Below are 22,308 nucleotides of genomic sequence, written 5' to 3'. Positions count from 1 at the left end.
TATGTATCATTCTCCAGAGACAATCTAGTCCAGTTTAGCAGTTCAAGCCTTTATTGAACATGTGAAAAGTATTTTCAATAAAGCAGAAAAGGTAACACACAATTTCCTGAAAGAAAGCCCTTATTGAAAATAGTGAGGGTGAAAAGGACTAAAGTTAATAAATATGCACAGAATTGTACTGTCAAATGTTAGTTTCTGTAAAGTGAGCATTACTGACTAAATGGAAAGGATTTTGTATCTGATTGCGGCTTTGTACCAACAGAAAACCTGTTCCCACAAAGATGGGAAACCATTTTACTCACTGTTACCTACCAATTGCAATCTTCCTGAAAAGCCTGTGAAACAGTTCAGAATATGACACAGCACTTCTGCGGGGACATCAAGAAAAATCAGGTAACCTGTCTTGCCCAAGAAGTACAGAAGTTACTGTTGGATAGCAACCAAAAAAGCTTCAAAGTTCACACGAACTAATTTCTTCCTGGTTCAGTTCTATCCTATTTCCATCCATAATTAGGTCAGGACTTATTCAGGTGGGCAGAGAGAGGCTGCAAGTTTGTCATAGTTCATTAACACAGGAGAGGGTTTGCAAGTTGTATGGGTGTACATTTCCTGTTAAAGAAATTAAGATAAATAATGGTGTGAGAAAAAGAAAAATGCCTTAAGATCTGGCTGCTTGAAGGATGTCTTCATTCTCCATTACAATTACCAACTGAAGCTTGTTGACATATCCTTGGCCAATAGCTTAGAAACATTACAGTAGAGTCTCACTTATCCAACATAAACGGGCCTGCAGAATGTTGGATAAGCAAATATGTTGGATAATAAGGAGGCATTAAGGAAAAGCCTATTAAACATCAAATTAGGTTATGATTTTACAAATGAAGCACCAAAACATCATGTTAGACAACAAAATTGGCAGAAAAGGTAGTTCAATATGCAGTAATGCTATGTAGTAATTAATGTATTTATGAATTTAGCACCGAAATATCACGATATATTGAAAACATTGACTACAAAATGTGTTGGATAATCCAGAACGTTGGATAAGCAACTGTTGGATAAGTGAGGCTCTACTGTACTTGCTTTGGACTACAGAACGCATACTGGCTGACGGACTATAGTAGCTATTGCCCACGGTAGTAACTTTCAAAAGCTCTGTCTCATCATATGAAATCTAGACATTAAAGAGTTTCCTAATCATCTTCTCACATTAAGAAAATTCATGGTGTAGCATGTAGAAATCTGGCTTATTGTAACACATAACAAACTGCAAGTTTAAATGACAACAAAATACAATTTAAAACCATTTTTCACTTTTCTCTAGCTTGTTTATGCCATGGCTTATTTTGGACAAAAGAAACTATGGCTTATTCACGAACCAAAAAAAAAGATTAACCAGAAATATGAAAGGCAAGGCATTATTTGTTTGGTCACCTGATCATGGCAACAAACCATAATTAAATCAAACAAATTATTGTTCCTTGCTGATCCATCCACTGTTTTGGGGAATTTGTCTTTTTGCCCCTCTGGGCACATTCAGATGACAGGTTAAAATTATATTTTTCAAATGAGGGTTTTAAGAAACTTTTATGGGTATTTTCATTCTGTCGTTGTAAGATGTTCTAGAACCTTGAATTGAAAATGTAAGAAATAAAATAAAAACCGAAATAATTCAAATGCAGAAAGGGGGTGGTATATAAAGAACCTGGAAAGGAATGAGACAGGAGAGGAGAGAACAAAGACTAATGCTTCTCAATTTCTAGCATTCAACACAAGGTAATTATTTATTTGCAAAGAAATCATCACGTTGTGCTGTCATGCCACATAATTACACAAATGCTGTGGTTGCTGCTGCTGTTACATCTAAAACCAGTAGTCTGTAGGCAGAATGGAGTCTAAAAAGAATCTTCAGAATATAGAATAACTAGCTGTGCCCAGCCACGCGTTCCTGTGGTGTTGTCTGGTGGTGTTGGTGAGAAATTGTTGAGGTAGTGGTGGTATTGAATGTCTGTTGTATGGTTGTGTTTATGTTTAGTATGCACACTGAAGTGGATTATATGGCAGTGTGGAGTCAAGATAATCCAGTTCAAAGCAGATAATATAAGATACTAAATGGGTTATATAGCTGTGTGGAAGGGCCTTGAGTCTACACTGCCATATAATCCAGTTAAAATCTGATAATCTGTGGAAGTGAGGCCTAACTGTGCCTGTCCCCTGGGCTGAGTAGGTTGCTAGGAGACTAAGTGGGCGGAGCTTAGCCTTCAAACTGGCAGCAATTGGATAAAAACTATTATTCCTCTCCCTGTAATTAGGACTTTATTTTTCTTTTCTTTTTGTTATATCAACCTAGAGCCGTGAATGATGGGTTGTGTTGTCAAATTTCGAGGTTGGGGGGCCTGTAGTTTTGTTGTTTTGTCCGCTGCCCTGATGCCATCACTCTTTTATATATATAGATGATGATGATGATGATGATGATGATGATGATGATGTTTATTTATATCCCACCCCCTCTCCCTCGGGCACTCAGAATGGCTGAATATGGAAACATAAAAATACAGGTATACTTTATTCAGCTAGAGCTAATAAAATTAATATTTCATCTTTATTACCATTCCTCTTTTATTTTTTATCAGCCGCAGTCGGGAAAAAGTCACAACTACCATTTAATCTAGCTTCTTAGAAACAAGAAAAATTGAGAATTATGAAAATGCAAATAGTGAGAGCTTCACAATCCAAAAAAATAATTTTTGAAGTTCCTCAACTCAATAGCACCATCATTCAATTTTCCTTCTGTAAGTTATCAGCAAGGGCTGGTTTAGCTGTTGTGGGAGGAAGTAACAAAAGAGGCCCTTACATTAACCACACTGAAAGCAGGTACTATAAAAGAAGCCCAAGGCTTTCAAAATGCCAAAGACATTTTGTTTGTTCTCAATTATCATCTCCTGTCAGCTCGGCTGGAATGGCATGGTGCATGCGATAATTCAGCTCTTCCACCCACACAAGATGATACTAAAAATGAACAGGACAATGTTGACCTGAAGCTGGTCGGAATGCTGATGGTTGACGGTAAGTGCTTCTGAAACACCTAGGTGTGCTGATGGTTAACGATAGTTACTTCTGTTCCACCAAAATAGCGTATTTTGGGCCTTAATCCAAATGAAAATGAAACAGCCGGAGTAAAAAATAGAACAACGTGCAGTCTTTAGGAAATGTCCCTCTCGTTTGTCAGTCCATCTGGGCAGAAGTTGTGGTTTCTGCTTCTATCGTGGCTTTAAAAAGTATTTTAAGAGGTTGGGAAGGATGTATTCCTCTGCTTAAAAATAAAAGAAAGCCATTAGTCACTCAGTACTGAGTCAAGTGTTTTATGGGGGTACAAACATTTGTTTTGGAGTTCTTCTATACAACAATTCTGCTTTCACATCACTATTTCTATAGCAGTTGCCAACACACTGTAGACAGACTGATTAATTTTAGCAAAAGCAGAACCTGCAAATTTATCTATTATTGCAAAATTTAACAACTGTAAAGCAGCAGCAGTGTGCGGTTTTCCAGCCTTTCAGTTCCAGAGTCCATATTCACCACATGCACATGAAGACCCACTGGATCATAGCCATGGTGACTCTGGAGATCAAGGGTGCATCCACACTGTAGAATGAATACAGTTTGACACCATTTTAACTGCCATGGAATCTCAGGATTGTCGTTTGGGGAGACAACAGCACTCCTTGGCAGAGAAGGCTATTGACTTTGTAAACTATAACTCCCATGATTGCATAGCATGGAGCCATGGCAGTTAAAGTGCTATCCAACTGCATTTAATCTGCAGAGTAGATACATCCCAAGTCACAAGAACTATGCATTCACACTGATCAAAATGGACTATAGGTTGAACACCTCTTATCTGAAAAGATTGGGATCAGAAGTATTTTAAAATTATGGACTTTTCAGGTTTTGGAAAACCTGTATTTGGATATATGTGTGTGTGTTTGTTTAAATATGGGGCACAAGTATAAACACAAAACCTATTTATGTTTCATATACATGTTATTAAGATAATTTAATCAAATGTTTTAAAGTTTTATGAATGAAACAAAGGTTGTGTCAGTATCCCAGCCACTCTTGTGAACAGGTTTCAAACTTTGGAGTATTTCGGATTTCAGAATTCCAGGTAAGGGACACTCAATCTGTACAACTACCATATGGAGCTCTCAGGAGGCTATGGGTCACAGCAGGTGTCCAACATGAAAAGTTACCTATTTCATAAAACAGAAACTAGTGCCCACCTTTTATGGAAGTTTACAGTTCTGTGGAAATTGTGAAAAGTACAATTATTTATTCCTTTTTTGACAAATCTATCAAGACTGTGTTCATTTTTTTGCCAAAACATGGTCTTTTGCCTTTCTTTTTTAAAGGAAGTTTAATAGTTTCTTTCAATTGACTGAAAGAAGGATAAAGAGAGCTTGCTGAAGTGTACCCATATACGCTAATAGGATTATACTCAAGCACAGAAGAGATGGTAGTGAATTCTAATTACCATCCTAATCTTGGTGGCAGATGGTTCTTATCATCTACACTCTTTGTTCCTTTGTCCAAGGATTACAGGAAGTAAAAAAAATTCAAATGGAAGATTTTTTAAAATTATATTTGTAACACTGTTTGATAGCTTTAAAACAGAAAATACTTAAAATAATATTTATATGCACATATGCACATACCCTAGATTTGGCAGGGTACTCCCAAATTAATCATTTACTTTTTCAGCTGCTTTTACAATTTCCCAATTTCCTTCACATCCTTCCAATTTCCTCTTTTGTTCCTAGCTTATTTCTATTGCTTTTAACTGAGCTCGTTTGGCATCCTCCTCTTGGTTTCAGGTAAAAAATGAAAACCTTTCTATTCAGATATAAATTCTATTGTTAAAATAAAAATGTAAATGCTGTTTTACTGGATGGCTTCCAATGAGTGAACACCATTCATTACTTAGGACTTTATCAACCCCAACCTGTTGTCTCGTTGGAATTGCATTGTTTAATCAAACAGAATGATAGGTAAAAAAGTAAATGTTTCCTGCTGACATTAAGTCTAGTTGTGTCTGACTCTGGGGTTGGTGCTTGTCTCCATTTCTAAAACGAGGAGCCGGTGTTGTCCATAGACACCTCCAAGGTCATGAAACAGAAAGATACAATTGTTGAAATGATAATATTTATTTATTTATTTATTTATTTACTTCATTTCTATCCCACCTTTCTCTATCCCAGAGGAGACTCAAGGCGGCTTACAAATCCAGCAAAAATTCAATGCCACACAAGTAAACAATAAAAGACATCTCATCAAAATATAAACAATCTAAATACATAAGCAATTAAAACACATATCGATTGCACAATGCTGCACTTTGTCAATGCAAATTCCCAAGATCAGTGTTTTCCACAGCCTCACTTCCTTCTCATATTTGCCTTGCCCAGTGCATATGCTGTGTTTGTTTTTTCTGTTTTTAATATTGTGCTGCAGCTGTACAGTCATGCAGTTTGAGCAATGCAACTTACCACAATGTTGTGCAGTAAGCCTCATCAAGCCATGCTTTTATTCTGCCATAACTACACTTTAGCAACCTTGTGTGATAAAGTCCTTAATACAGTAGAGTCTCGCTTATCCAACGTAAACGGGCCAGCAGAACGTTGGATAAGCGAATATGTTGGATAATAAGGAAAGATATAGGAAAAGCCTATTAAACATCAAATTAGGTTATGATTTTACAAATTAAGCACCAAAACATCATGTTATACAACAAATTTGACAGAAAAAGTAGTTCAATACGCAGTAATGCTATGTAGTAATTACTGTATTTATGAATTTAGCACCAAAATATCACGATATATTGAAAACACTGACTACAAAAATGCATTGGATAATCCAGAATGTTGAATAAGTGAGACTCTACTGTACATTAAATCCCATTGATTTCAGTTGTACTAAAGCATATTATAACTCTCCCCTGAAGAACCAATTGTACTTTCTCATTGGTTGAAAGAAGATATTATTTCTTTTGTGTCTGTCTTTGTGTAGCCACTGTATACAAAGATTGCTGAATGTGATAGGTCTTCATCCTAATCTTAATGGTCTAAAAAGCCTCTGTGTGTGTGTGAGAGAGAGAGAGAGAGAGAAAGTGTGTGTGTGTGTGTGTGTGTGAGAGAGAGAGAGAGAGAGAAAGTGTGTGTGTGTGTGAGAGAGAGAGAGAGAGAGAGAGGGAGAGGGGGAGAGGGAGAGAGGGAGAGAGAAGGTATGGAATTGTAATGCCGGGCCACTTAGATACCTATGACAGATCTGTTTAAGATATATTATATAGCTGAATGACTGTCTAGCATTGTAGAGTGTCTCTACTTACTATTTGACAGTGATTAAAGTGATTTTAAAATTATGAAATAAGTACAATGAATAATGCATTAATGACCAGCTAGCAACAAGCAATGCATAGAGAAGTCCAAAAGCTCAGTGAAAATCATTTCTATTTTGTTCTTAGAGAATACTTTAAGTTGCAGAACTGGAATCCTTTTTAAAAAGCAATCAAACTAATTTACTGTTTAACAAGCGAAAGGGAAATACTTCAGTTTGCTGCAATACTAAGAGCAGATTCTGTACAGTCATGTTTGGGTGTTCCTCATTCTGTCTGAACTTCTTGCTAATGTCAATTACGTAAGCAAAATTCCAAGGCATTGATGGATGCAGGTGTTAACCCTCATTCACATGAGGAAATCTCAGAAAATATGTAATTTGTGGTTAAGGTTATTCTGGTGTGACATTGTCTACAAACTTTTCCCCTCCAAATGCCATCTTAGAACATATTATTTTGAACAAAGCAGCACCATAGGACTTCTACAGATATAATTTCAAGGTAAATCAAAACCTCACACACATCTTATGAAATATTAGTTCAGAGAATTTCAGATTTTAATGTCAGTGATATATAGATATATATCAGTGATAGCATATTTTGAAAATTAAACCCAAATTTTAAGAAAGCTTCACAAACATACATACCAATTTATGGATTACCAGCCTAACAGAATGTGAAGTTATGATATCTAACAGAGCAAGTGAACCCTAATCAGAGAATGATGATCTTGGGCAAATCACACAGTCTGCTTGAAGGCACACAACTGCAACAGCAACATATATTGGCAGAGGAGAATTCTGCTAACAAGGTCTGAGATTTAAAAAACAACAACATGGCTTCCAGAACTGCCCCTCCTCCAAGCCTATACTGCTTGTTGTCAAACCCCAATTACTTTCATGGAGGGTTTTGAAGTTGCATCTACACTGTTAATAATGTTCTTATCAGCTGAAGGCCAAATAATTCAGTATTGGAGGATTAGAATAGAGGTGAGCTTGGATCCATTGAAGGAAAGTCCTGTTTGTTCATATGGGAATTCCCAGGATGGTGCTCCCTATGCCAGTGAGCAGCTAAAGGAACAAATTCCAGCTAAATTGGAGAAGATGAGGATTAAAAGAATGAAAGGGAAACAGGGAGTGGATTGGTAAAAGCATGGAGGCCAAGAGAAACTAGACGGCTAGAGCATTTAGGATCGTAGGGAGCCTTCCCTTACAAAATATGTGATTACAACAGCCTTTTCTCTTGACAAAGCTCTGTGCTTGAATACTGTAAGAATACAATTACAGTGTCATATCTCCTAACATAAAAGTACTTCTGAGTATAGTATTGGTCTACTGGAGCCATGCATCTGTCTTCAGGAGTCAGGAGTGCTTACTGTCTGCTTCTGTTTATACGCCAGCTGTGGCCCTTCCTAGGATCCAGGAACCTGAAGATGGTAGTGTTAAGTGCACACACTGGTAACCTCAAGGTTAGACTTCTCCAATGTATTGTATATTGGGTTACATCTGTACCAAGCTCAGAAACTCCAATTAGTTCAAAACTCAGCAGCCAGATTGGTTACAGGAACATCCAAGAGTGAGCATATCACCCCTATCCTAAAGTCACTCCACTAGTTGCCAATAAGTTTTTGTGCAAAGTACAAAGTGTTGATTTTGACCTTGAAAGTCCTACATAGTTTGTGTCCAGGTTACCTACAGGATCGCCTTCTGCTTTACAATTTGCCCTACACACTTAGGTTCTCTGGGGGACATCAACTCCATCCTGCCAGAACCCGGCTGGTAATTGTTACACAAAGGACCTTTTCCTCAGCTGTCAGAATTTAAGACACAATTGAAGACTCATCTCTTCCGGCAGGCATACCTGGCCAATTTTAAGTTGTGAATTTGAATCTGCATTTTATCAGTAGATTTTAATGTGTATGTTAACTCTGTATATCTTGTTGTATGTCTTTTAATAGTGTTTTATCTCTTGTCTTAATGATGTTGTATCCCACCTCAAGCTGCAGGGAGAGGAGGGGTAATATATTTATTATTATTGTCTTGGATCATGGCGAATTACTCCACAGAAAAAAGCAGTATGCCTATATCCCACCAAAGCTATCTTACGTATTATTATTATTATTATTATTATTATTATTATTATTATTATTATATTTATATTTATCAACCATTTGATAAATAAACTATATAAAACACTGGGAAGAAATGAGCAGAAATATATCTTTTTCTGTTCCAAAGTACAGAACAGATAATTCATTTGTTCAATGAAATCTTGATTTATTAATACCAACTTTTATTTGACAAGGAAATTAGAGTTTATACTTGTAGCTATTTTTGCTAGTAAAAATACATTATTCTATTTCTTCCTGATAGATATATATCTGCTCATTTCCTTCCTGGTGGGTAAATTAGTGACAGATAGGCTGTAAACTACAAAAGAAAGTTATGACACTCGACCACAATTCCAGTAATTTCTGACAATTAAAAATGCTGGCTGGGAGTGAAGGGAGATAAGAGTCCAGTAACACCTGGGAAATATAAAGGTCCAACATATGCATCCCATGATACGCTTTTCATTTTCCCAAGTGCTGAAAAGCATCATAGGCAGTACATGTGAAATTGGTGGGGAAGTAAAGAAGAGTGCTGGAGACTTGCCACATCTTTTATAATATGTACTACAGTTTCAAATATATACACAGCACAAACTGGCAGACCTACAAGGCAAAACGTCATCCAGATAGTAATTTGGACAGCTCCAGCCCCTAGGTCTTTCCAGCCAAGCTAGTAAATCTCAAGGTCAAAAGGCACATACCGCTAAATCTATTGCTAGAAACTGTGTTAGGGATTGATGTGGTTGATTACCTTCAAGTCATTTCCCACTTATGGCAACCCTAAGGTGACCCTATTACAGAATTTTTCTTGGCAAGATTTGGTCAGAGGGGGTTTGCATTGTGGCTAAAAGCAATTTTCCTAAGGTCACACAGTGGATGTCTATTGCTGAGCCAGAAAGTGAACCCTGGTGTCCAGAAACCAATCACGATTTGATCTTCAAACTTCTGTATTAGGCACTGGTCATTTAAGGAAACATGTCCCCAGAATTTAAAAAGAAATTTAAATCCTCCTTTTTGTTTCTAAAGGCTGTTCTAATTAGCATTTGCACTGACTTCTGGAAAGGCTGGCTTGTCCATTATCTTTATTTATGATTGTTTTCAAAAACTAGATGCAAACTGTCCTTCTAAAATACGGAATTGGTAACATTTACAAGACAACTGGGAAAGCCTGATAAACATTAAGGGGCTGCTGCATGCATTGTCTGAAATAGATGATCTCCCATTTTGTCAATAGTTGGTGCTCCTTCGCTTTTGCGATAGAGCACCTCTTAAATCAATACCTCTTGTTTAATTTTTAATGTCCTCGTGCCATTAGCTCATTCTCCAGTCCCCTTGTTATTGCTTATCAAAGCAGTTGACCATGCTGTGACCTTGACGTTTCTCTCTCTCCTTCTACCTCTCTGGTTTTTCAGCAAGGCTCATGTTTCACTCAGTCAAACAAGCACCAAAACCCATTTCCAATGGTCTCGCAGTCTTCTTCCTGTTTCATGCCTTCAAGCACGTGCAGTGCATTGTTTATTCAAAAGCAGAGTTTTTTCTAAACTTTTCTAAACCCTGTCTATATAAAAGCCATGTTATGGTCTAAATGTTTCCCTATGTATGTAAAAAGTCAATCATTTGTGTTGTATTCTCATTTAAATTTTCCAGATCGATGAGCCTTACCATAATACTCCAGGATCCACTTCTTGTGGTCTCCAATTGATGGGAAGAATCTCAGGTCATAACACTGCAGTGAAAATAAAGTTGTTTAAGTGGTTGCTAATGGCTTCCCATTACTGCAGGCTATTTTGAAGTGGTTTCTGTAGATTCTTCAGAGACCTCCTGTTTTCCCCTCCCTTCTTTGTCTCATTTGTTAGACAGGTGTTTTTTTTTAAATCTGAATAACATACAAGTTAATTGTCTCAGACTGCTGCAATATTTTCAGGAATGGCAATACTTCTCAACTCTTAATTTGCTTCACTCTGTCTTTTTAAAAAGTTAGCAATTATTTGTGCCCTAAACACAATGAGAGTGTTTCACAGAGGCAACTACAACAATCTACCATAATTCATTGCTGTTGTTATATGTTTTCACCTCAACTCTGTCATGGGTTTGGCAGGATTTATTTAGATCAAGTTTGCCATTACCTTTTCCTGTGGTTCAGGGATTTGCCCAAGGTTATCTTGTGGATTTCCATAACTGAAACGGGATAATAGAATCATAGAGTTGGAAGACACCTCACGGGCCATCCAGTCCAACCCCCTGCCAAGAAGCAGGAAGATGACATTCAAAGCACCCCTGACAGATGGCCATCCAGCCTCTGCTTAAAAGCCTCCAAAGAAGGAGCCTCTACCACACTCCAGGGCAGAGAATTCCAGTGCTGAACAGCTCTCACAGTTAGGAATTTCTTCCTAATGTTCAGGTGGAATCTCCTTGTACCGCCGTCGTTCCGCGTCCTAGCCTCCAGGGCAGCAGAAAAGAAGCTTACTCCCTCCTCCCTATGACTTCCCCTCACATATTTATACATAGCTATCATGTCTTCTCTCAGTCTTCTCTTCTGCAGGCTAAACATGCCCACCTCTTTAAGCCACTCCCCATATAGCTTGTTCTTCAGACCCTTGATCATTTTAGTTGCCCTCCTCTAGACACTTTCCATCAGATTTTAACTCTGGTCTCCCAGAATTCTAATCTGATGCTTACACCACCATGCCATATTTGGTGCCATACCCTTGTGACAAAAATCTTCCTTTGCATGATGTTGGCAATTATGAATGCATAACCTACAGTTATATATTTGTAACTATTTGGTGTTCATTATCCCTGCATATCCTCTTGTTTAGGGGACACATAGGGACTGTGAAAGTTTCCCCAGTTTTCATCTACCTGGAAGCTGCCACTTCAATCAACAAGCCTCTGTTCCTCTTTTTCTTCAGAAACAACTGACTGACATTGTTTCTAATAATGTGAAATCCCTGTGTTGAGGAGGAATTGAGACTGGGATCCTGCTTCTGCCTATTGCAACAGAGATTATTTTTACAAAGGGGGTGGAAACCTCTATCAGCTGCTTTTCAAGCAACAGAGGAACAGATCCCTATTAATTGCAGCAGCTACCTCTCATTAAATGGGGACTGCCATGATTAGTACAGAATTCACAGTGTAGTTCCATAACTGCAGTACTTATACATGTATGACTATCTTATTGGATTCTAGCCATTGCTGCTATTTTTAGTTTGCTATCCTACTTATTTAGCACAACTGTTTTCATTTTCAGCATACTCATATTGGAAGATATTACATATTAATTGAACTTGCAGTTTCACATTGCATTCTTCTCTATTGCTATTTATCTTCTTTCCATCACAGCTGCTGTGTGTAAAGTTGTGGATGAACCAGGGCTCACACTGCTGAAGTGCTGGGACTTTTTGATGAGTAGGGATGATGACATAATCAGCCACTCCTCCTTAGATTTCCTGTGTTTAAATATAATCCTCAGAGTTGTGGGAGCAGGAGCAGTAGAGAAGATTTCTCTTCAGCTATATAAAGTTGTGAGTTATCTGTTATAATGCAAAATAGTTGCAGGATGGGTTGGTCTTGAACAGGCAGATCATGTCCATTGGCTTCTCATGGAGGTGAGACTTAATAGTATTGCTTAGTTAATACAGATCAAGATAGATGCTTGTATATTTGGACTCTCTTTAGGGGCATGGCTGGGAAGGACAGTTATAATGAGTGTTTCCCAAATGTACTACCATAAAACTGGGTGTAAAGAATTCATGAATGAGCATGCCATTATTCCACTCTAGATCAGTGGTTTATTTATTTATTTACAATATTTATATTCCACCTTTCTCATCCGAAGGGGACTCAGGGTGGATCACAATGCACATATACATGGCAAACATTCAATGTCATTAGACATACAACATACAGACAAAGACACAGAGGCAATTTAACATTCCAGCTTCCAGCTTCATTAGGGTATGCTCGATTCTGGCCACAGGGGGAGCTGCCGCCTCATCATCCACTTGTGATACCGAGTCCTTGATAGAGTACTTCCTCATTCTTCCGCAAGCTACTGGAAGTTTTTATAGTGTCATAAATCAGTTAAGTTGGCCTCCCCGCATAAAGCGGTAGCTAAATTTTCTACTTGATAGATGCAACTGTCTTTCAAGCTGTTTAGGTCAACAGCAAGCTAGGCTATTAATGGTAGGAGGTTCAATCCAACCTGGTCTGGCTTTGAACTCACGACCTCTCGGTCAGTAGTGATTTATTGCAGCTAGCTACTAACCAGCTGCGGCACAGCTTATCCTGGCTCCTAACCTTTGGTCCTCCGATTGTTTTGGACTTCAACTCCCAGAAATCCTAGTGAGTTGACCAGCTGTTAGGAAAAGTGGGAGCTGAAGTCCAAACCACCTGGAGGACCAAAGATTGGGAACCAGTGCTCTAGATACCTTATTTCTTTTTTCAGGCATGTCCTTAGTTTACTCTGTCATTAAATAAATGCTGGAGTTGGGGTAGCAAAGAACAAGTGATAGTACTTCTAAAGTGTGGCAAACATATATTTCATTCAGTCTGCAGGACTGGAGAAGAAAACTGCAAAATGGTTTGCAATTCATTTGTTAGTAAGACACAGGTATGTCCAAGCAACATCCTAATTTTAAGACTAACCAATCTAGATTTCAAGTCAGGTGGCATTTGTTTCAGCCTCCTTTTCAAATTTCCTTCTGTTCTATCTCCATTTTGACAGTACTTTTGATTGATTTTTTTTACCATTTATTGTGAAAATACCAATATGACTGCAAGTCAGACTCATATCTGTTTGATTCCTAAATAATGATTTGCATATAGCTGACTCATAGAAAAAGCCTTTATTAAATGATGTTTGAACAAATAAAAATCTCAAACAGGTTTGCCATCTGTTCATAATGTTTAGAGATTGATCATCTTTCAAGAGTACTCTCCACGTATAAATGAACTGTCATTGTATATAATGTTGACTTTAACATTTATGTGTTTCTATTTGTGCATGTGTATAAATACAAGTGAAGTTAAAATTACTTAGCTTATCAAATATTTTCAAAAATTGTGTTTGACCAAAAAGGAAGCAACAAAGAATAAAAGCAAGTATGCTATTGAAATGCCATGACCTCATACAGGTAAACTGCTTTGATGATATATAATGAAAACTACTATTTCCATTATACTCTTTAAACTGAAATTGCTACGTAGGAAAATAAAAGCACTATAATGGCCCCTGAGGGATAGCAACCAGTAAAATGGTCTGACTACAAACATATGATTATGCTGCAGTCACAATAAGCTCTTTGATGTTCTCCATTTTTGTGATGCAAGGATAGAGCACAATCTATCAGATTAAGAGGTTGAAACCATAGTTGAAAGCAGGTTCAAAAGCAGGCTGGTCATGTTGATTGAGCATAAATCTGGAAAAACTGCTGCTTTGGACTGAATCTTCCAGAATATCCTATCTCAAAAAGAGGTGTGTGTGTGTTCCTCATAGACCTAGTGTTTTGCTTTGTTTTCAAGTTACTGTGTAACTGTTGTTGATATATAAAGTGTCTCATTTTGTGATATCATTAGGACCACCTATTTTAACCAAAATCCTACTGGATGAAAGAGGTCCTTTTTTCTTATCCTAGAGACATGCCAACTTTACAGTTCTGTATCATTTTGTTCCTTTTCTCTTGAAAGCAGCTATATTTATATGGGGAATGAACTAACTGCCACCCCTGCTTTATGGTTATGTATTTGTATATTGCGTAATCAATGCCAAGCATTTTGAAAAGGTATTTCTTTATTGTAAATATATTTGTTAGACCGTCCATTGTGATTTGCTTATTTTTTATGCCTAGTGAACCACTTAAATCTTCTTTTTCATACCATTATGTTTTTATGATTATTTGTGAAACTTGTTTTTACAGTTTCTAAGTAGAATCTGAGAGGAAACTTTTAAAAAATTCTGGACTCTAAGTGAAAGTATATTGCAGCAACCAAGGAAAGTGTTCATCATGCTCTCATGAGACAAGTTCTGGCTCAGACGGCTAGCTATGGAGGGAACTCTGAGCAGCGAAGTATGTTTGGCTGGAAATGTGTCTTGGATAAGTAATAACTCTAGTTTGGAAAACCTTTGGCTTCACATACAAAAGAAAAGGGGGGAAAACTGAACACAAAAAAATCAGGAGAAAAGTATTATATCCCCCTTTACAGAACTGAACACAACTATTCATCCATTGTGCAATGCCATATATGACACCGTCAAATATTATGCATGTAAATGAGGCAAAACATAGCTGAGTAAAGTAGAAAAAGCTGTTACAATTAAATGATGAAACAAATAACTACCTATAAACCAAAATAAACCAATGTGCTTTCCTTTTGACTATGAGTGTGTCAAGGTCTTGCTGTAGAATGTAAGAGTTTCAAGACATTATCTGGCATCCTTTGAGTCCACCTCAGTTACTTACCTAGGTGCTTCAAGCACTTCAGGAACATATTGGTACAATAAGAAGAATGGCTATCCTTGTGTGATCTGATTTAAAGCAAGACAAGGTTTGCAATTCTAGGACCAAATTTTAGAGCCTCGTGTGATAATGTCCTTATTACTAACCATCTGTTTATGTGCTTTCAAAAAACTTTCTAGAATAGCATCAAACATTACAGAAAGATGATTGGAATCCTATTGGTTAGTTCCAATCAGGGCAGACCCACTGAATATATAGAGTTTGCCTTCATTCAACAGTTTATTTAGAGTGGCTTAGAAACCATTCATTTGACAAGGAATTTCATAAGAGAAATGCCTCCTTCTAAAACTCTCTCAGACATACATGAAATGCAATTTTTTTAAAAAAAATGTTACCAACTTCTCCTCATGATATGTGGCAGGACACAACACAATTTAAACGCATCACTATAGAATACATAATATAAAATGCATATATTAAAACACATTTTTTTAAATATATATATACACAAGTTGAAAACAAAATCTCCCCAGGTTAGGACCCTTAATAGCAAGCACCTCTGTTTTGTTTGGATTCAATTTCAATTTGTTCATATAAATGTTTCATGAGGAATCAACATTGCACAAATACAGTTGTACTTTGGTTCAATCCATGCACTTGTTTGCCAGTGTGTCATCATTCTGAACACCAGTTCATGAGTTGCTAGGGGAGTTAGGAAATGTGGTTCCCCATTTCAATATTTGAGTTTTGAGCTATATTCATATTTGAGGAGATTGATGCTTCTGTTTTGGATTATGAAATCTGGATAGACTTCTTAAATTATTTCCTATGTACTGATGATTGCTGAAATCCCTGCCCAAAGGACATGATAACATGAAGAAGAGAGATGACACTGAATTTAGAGAACATCTGGAGAACTAGTCTCACGTGGCATTCATTTAGAGTTATCTATCATGGAGCTTCAAGTTAGAAATGGAAAACCCGATTAGCTCAACTATTCCATTTCTTGCCAATTCCACATTTTGTCCCACAATAATATAAAATTGAGCATATTGTCCAGAGGGATTCTGAATTACTTAGTAAACTGGACTTCCACAATTTTCCCCAGGAGAAAAGAAATAAAATGAAGAAGAGAAATTGTATTTTGCTCACTTCAACTAATTTTGAAAAATAAATGAATGACATTGATGTGATTGGACTCAAACACCTTATCAGATTCGGTCTCTGTTACAGATATCCCTGCCCAAAAGACATTTAACATGAAGAAGAGAGAGGACACTGAATTTAGAGAACACTTGGAGAGTTACTGTATCTCATTGCCAAAACGGAGTTCCACAGAGCCCATCACATGACACAGGGCAACTTCCAGTGGGACTCTTTGGGCCTCCATTTCAGAAACATGCAGGAACGAAGCCCAGAATGGCTCTTACGAATACTAAGAGGCAGTGGGGAAAGGATAGGGGAAAGGACGGGAAACCATGCAGGATGGGAGGCCATCCCAGAAGACAGGGAACGACAGTAGGGAATGAAAGAGGGTGATTCTGTTTCCCCCTGCCTGTCTGATGAGGGTCCTAGAAGTGAGACGGAGACAGCGAGAAGACTGTACACGACTTATGAACCCTACCTTTGCAGATCAGGAAGCCCTCCATTGACCCCACAAAGCCACCAAAACTACCACCCCATCCACATGTCTAGCATGAGTACAACCCTAACCATCCTCAGCCCACCCCCACCCCCCAAATTCCCCATTATCCTACACCAAATACCTCTGGTTTTGTTGATATTGTATTGGTAGTCACACTTAGAATACATACATTGAATCAATTGCTGTATGGTAGGTAAACATCTTTATAAATCTCATTCATTCAATAGTGGAGACACTAGGGTTGTTGTCACTCAGTGCAGTAGGTCATGATGCCACCCCTGTGGACCTCCTGCCATTCCACTCCATTGCACTGCACTGCACACCATACCATACCATAGCTTAATATTGTAGCTAAAACACCAGGAAAGTGGACAAAATCAGTGTCTATAAATAGCCAGCAGCAAGTCAAGCAACAGCTCATGCTTGTAGTACATGCAGAAGAAACCACCTGATTTCAAGCATCATTGTTATTGGACACTGTATTTCTTCAGTTCTAAGGTGCACTTTCCCTCCCATAGAGATATCGTTTTGAAAATGGGGTGCATCTTAGAATCACAGGTGCATATATACATATAGCATTCTTTCTCTTGGTGATACTGAAATTAGTGTGTGTCTTACAATCAATGACCTCTTAAAGACAAAGAAATATGGTAATGACAACTCTGGCATGCATGCACATTCAAAAATTCACAAAGTAAATGAGCATAGTAGGCAACAGTACATTGGGCTTACAAAAATGTGTAATTTATCAAATGACAGGAATATCTTTATAAAAAGGATACATTTTTACACAATATTTTTATAGACAGTCATTTTGGTGTCACATCTTCTGATGGTGTATTCAGTAGGGTGTGCCCCTCTGAACTTCTCTTGTGATGCTCCTGATTCAATTGGATCTCCTCTAATTGTAATTAACTGTAATACCCAAGTCTCTATCTAGGGTTGCCAGCTGTCACTTATGATAAGGGAAGACCTTATTTGCCTGTCAGAAAGCGTGCTCCTTACAGGAAAAGTTAGAAAGCTTTTCCTTTTATATAGATGGACAAGATGCCTAAAACATCTATATTTTGGAGTGTAGATACTTCATAAAGACAGAAATGTAAGTGCCATGTAGTTTATAATTGAGGACAATATGCTAGTTTTACAGAGAAATATGTGGCTCGGTTAATTGAAATCAATACTTCTGTTTGGTATTTAGGTAAAACACAAAACTGCGAGTTGCTCCTTCCTGATGACCTGGCAATTCTACTTCCATCTGCTCTTAAAATGATTTCTTTATTTGTCTATTATCTCTTGCCCTCAGATTCTGGAATGCAAATGGCACATTAGCTGCTTAAATAACATAATTAGAAAAACAAAAGACTCCATCATGAAAATGTAAATTTTCAGATATCCCGTCTTTAATGTGGACTAGAGAAGGAAGCATAGCTGTAGTATAGTCGATCTGGAGGTTTTTTTTTCATGTCAGGAGCGACTTGAGAAACTGCAAGTCGCTTCTGGTGTGAGACATTTGGCCATCTACAAGGACATTGCCCAGGGGATGCCTGGATGTTTTGATGTTTTTACCATCCTTGTGGAAGGCTTCTCTCATGGGGCTGGAGCTGGTAGAGGGAGTTTATTCGTGCTCTCCCTGGGTTGGATTTGAACCAGTAACCTTCCGGTCAGCAACCTATCCTTCAGGTCAGCAGTCCTGCAGCACAAGGGTTTAACCCACTGCGCCACCGGTAGCTCTTGTTCCTGAGGATGCCAGATAGGGAAGATACTGTATGTATTTCTCCACTTCAAGCGCAGACTACACAAGTAGAGTTCAGAGATTCCTCTAGAACAGTTATTCTCAGCCTGGGGTCCCCAGATGTTTTTGGCCTACAACTCCCAGAAATCCCAGCCAGTTTACCAGCTTTTAGGATTTCTGGGAATTGAAGGCCAAAAACATCTGGGCTCCCCAGGTTGAGAACCACTGCTCTAGAACATACCCAAGGGGAAAATAATAATTAGTCTTGCAGACTTGTTTTAGAAGAGCAAATATAACACATCCAGGTTGAATGCAAATCAAAATTTAATTTACTCATTTACTTTAGTGTCACTTACTCATATTAATTTGATTTTTTTTAATTTTCTGTATTTGTGATATTTACCATCAAAGAGATTTCTAGAGAAGGCTGGGTTCAAGTCATGTTTGTTCAAAATGATGTGTTGGATAACAGATATGTATTTTTAAACTGAATTTCCAAAATATTCTGTACTCAAGAGTCCCAGCCCAGTTTACTAGATTAAAAACTCCATAGTAAAAAATTGAAACCAGAAAAGCAAAACAACTGAGCAGCAAGAACTATGCTAGCCTTAAAACATTCAACAGTACAGGAGAACAAAAATGTACAAATAAGCATCTGTTTTCTTAAAACTATTAAATAGTTTTAACAGTTTTTTAAAAGTTGTCAGATAAATTATGAAGAAGCATATCCAGCATTATACTCTACAGAACTGGATTTAGATGTGATGTGAAATGTTGGTGCACCTTTTCAACAACAAGGAATTTTGTTTCTTGGGCATCATGACAGTATTGCAGCTTTGGCAAGTTTCCAGGAACAATGCACAAACAATGATCCCACATTGTGCAACAAATACAGCACAGCACATAAAAATAGGAGGAGATGGGTTGTGGCTGAGATACGACTAATCAACCAGAATCTCACCCAAAGGCATGTTGTAAAGCCATCAATTCCAATGCACAATTTCACACCTGCTTAATGGTAGTTTTTGTAAGATCGGTTAATGTCATCATAATGGAATTCATAAAGATAGCAAAGCAGGAAAACTTGTCTCTTTCTCTTGACACAGTTGGTGGATTCTGTTCTTTATCATGCATTGTAGTATATTGTCTTAGTGATTGTTCTTTGAACTCAAAGGTCCCAATATCAAATCTACATATGCCTACTAAAATGCTCATTTCACCTTCAGCCTGCCTTAGGCAGTGTGGACATCGTGACTTTGTACAATTATGGTATGAAATACTAGAATAATGAATGTGAAGCACTTTGGAAAATTTGAAATGACAGATAAATTTCTCAAAACATTGATTCCAAGAACAACAAATAGCAAACAAAACTTAGTGATTTTTACTTGAACCAGAACTTCCTGGACTCTTTCTGCTGGTTTAACAAATCTCCATGATAGTATCTGCAATAGACAAAAGTTCACTTATTATGTGATTTCAGCTCCTCTAAAACTGTGGGTTCAGGGTCTGCAGTGGCAAGCTTCCAAAAGACCAATTAAGGCACAGACGGGCTGAAGGCAAAATGAATTAGCAATGGTCAGAGAGGATGTCAGCAAAGACAACACTACAAAGAACTAACATACTGCAATTGCAAATACATAGCATATTTATTGTATTTTGACAGCTATTCAACACTACTATGATGGTTCCAGATTGCTCCAGAAAGTGTCCGGCTACGATCCGCTCCTTTGTTGGTCCAAGGTTCTGTCTGACGTCATTGCTAGTTGGTTCCCACCATGGTGGGAAATTTCAATAAACTGTTACTGCATTCTTTTGAATATGGTGTCCATTTATTGATCAGCCCATGAGAGGGAAGTGATCAGAAAGGAATATAGTGGGACAAGTGATAATGGGCTGAAATGGGTCTTGATATTTCATCAGCTCTGGTAAATTCAATAGGTGCCAGCCCAGAAGAACAAAGGGTGCTTAAGATGTTTGCCATTTCAATGGGAGCCCCAGGAATGAGTCTGGCTTGGTGACATGGATGAGGAACCTATCCCAGGAATAAATCAGATCATTTCAGGGGAAACGGGAAAAAGACCGGGGGGCCTCTTGCACAAACCCATTATGTCTTCCCAGTGCATTGGGTTGGGTTTATGATCATTCATATGTTTATATCATGAAGTCTGAGGTGTGGTGGGGAAACATTCCAGAGAAATTCCTGAAAGGTTACTAAGGACAAATGGAAAAGACAATGTGGAATTGGTGTATATCCCAATGGAGCTGCGTCTCATAATTCATAATTTTGGGGTCTACTTTTTGATAACACATTTTCCTATAATCCCTCTCCCCCATTGTTTACTGTATTGGGAATAAAGTGTGACCAACTTATCTAGTGAGACCCAGTATGGTGTAGTGGTTTGAGTGCTGGTTCAAATCACTGTTTCACCATAAAAACCCACTGGTGACATTGGGCAAGTCACACTCTTTCAGAGGAGACACTGACAAATCCCATGTGAAGAAACCTTAACACACACACACACACACACACACCATGATAGAGTCACTTTAGGGTAGCTATACATTGTTTTCAGACACCATTTATATTAGTTATAGCATTATGATTCCACTTTAATATCTATGAAAGTAATGTATGGAATCCTGGGGCTCATATTTTGGTAAAGCACAGAAGCCCTATGCCTGCAAAATTTAAAAACTTTACCTTACTTGCAGATTCCTGGACGTTGTCATGGCATTTGGTGGAATCACAGTGCTATAATTCTGTCGTGTGAAGAGTTTATCTAATGAGAACATGGGAAATTTACCTTTTGGACTATAACTCTCAAAATCCCCAACCACTATGAAATTATATTGAATGCCGGTAAAGCATAATTCTCTATAAGTGTACTACCTTCTTCAGACTTCCATGGCGCTGTGAGCAGCACAGTGTAGCCCCCCATTCAAAATCTGTAATCCCTAATAAAAGATTAAAAATAAAATCCCTCGCTACTTCATACACACAACCACTATATAATTTACAATTCAAAGGTATGCCATCTCCCAGTAGAAATAGAGCTGGAATGGGGCTAACCACCAGACTTTCTCTGGAAGGATGTTCCATAGCTAGATAGCAAGCTGTGGACCACTTCACCCTTCATAACTCCCTTTTGAAGAAATAGTTCACTTTAATGGTAGGGCTAGCCTTTCAGAAATTTCATTGATGCTGTTGTTAATTGATGTCAAGTCAGCCTCAATTTATGGTGACCCTAGAAATGAGAAGCTTCCAAGCCACCTTCCCATCAACAGCCCAGTTCAGGTTCTAAGTCTCAGAGCCATAGCTTCCTTGATTGAGTCTATCCACTACAATGCAGTTTTTCTCCTTTCCTACTGCCTTCTCCTCCATTAAGTATTATTGTTTTTTCTTCTTCATGAGCAATGCCTTCTAATGGTATGGCCAACATATGACAGTCTCATTTTTATCATTTTGGCTTCTAGTGAGAGTTCAGGCTCAATTTGCTGTAGGGTTCCTTTGTCTTTTTAAAAGCAGTATTTGTAAACCTCCCTTCCATCAGCATGTTTCAGATGAGGTTTTTTTTCATGTCAGGAGTGACTACCATACTTGTGGGAAGCTTCTCTCATGTCCCCACAAGGGAAACTGGAGCTGACAGACGGCGCTCACCCACTCTCCCTGGATTCAAACCGCTGACTTGTTGGTCAACAGTCCTGTCAGCACAAGGGTTTAACCCATTGTGCCACTGGGGGCTTCTCAGATGAGTAGATTATCTTCCTTTTAGCTTTCTTCAAGGTCCATATTACTGATACTAAAGAATCATTATCAAATTATCTGATGGCAGTCTGTGCTGGAAAGGGAAATGCACTCCTGTGTATAGAGCAATACTTTTCTGGTAGAGTACCATTGATCTGTTAAAGAATTCAATTGATTCAATGAGGAACTTCAGTATACATTACTCTATTTTTGTTGTTATTGTT

The sequence above is a fragment of the Anolis carolinensis genome, chromosome 3 (assembly GCF_035594765.1).
Source record: "Anolis carolinensis isolate JA03-04 chromosome 3, rAnoCar3.1.pri, whole genome shotgun sequence".
NCBI classification, from domain to species: Eukaryota; Metazoa; Chordata; class Lepidosauria; order Squamata; family Dactyloidae; genus Anolis; species Anolis carolinensis.
This window is presented reverse-complemented; position numbering follows the sequence as displayed.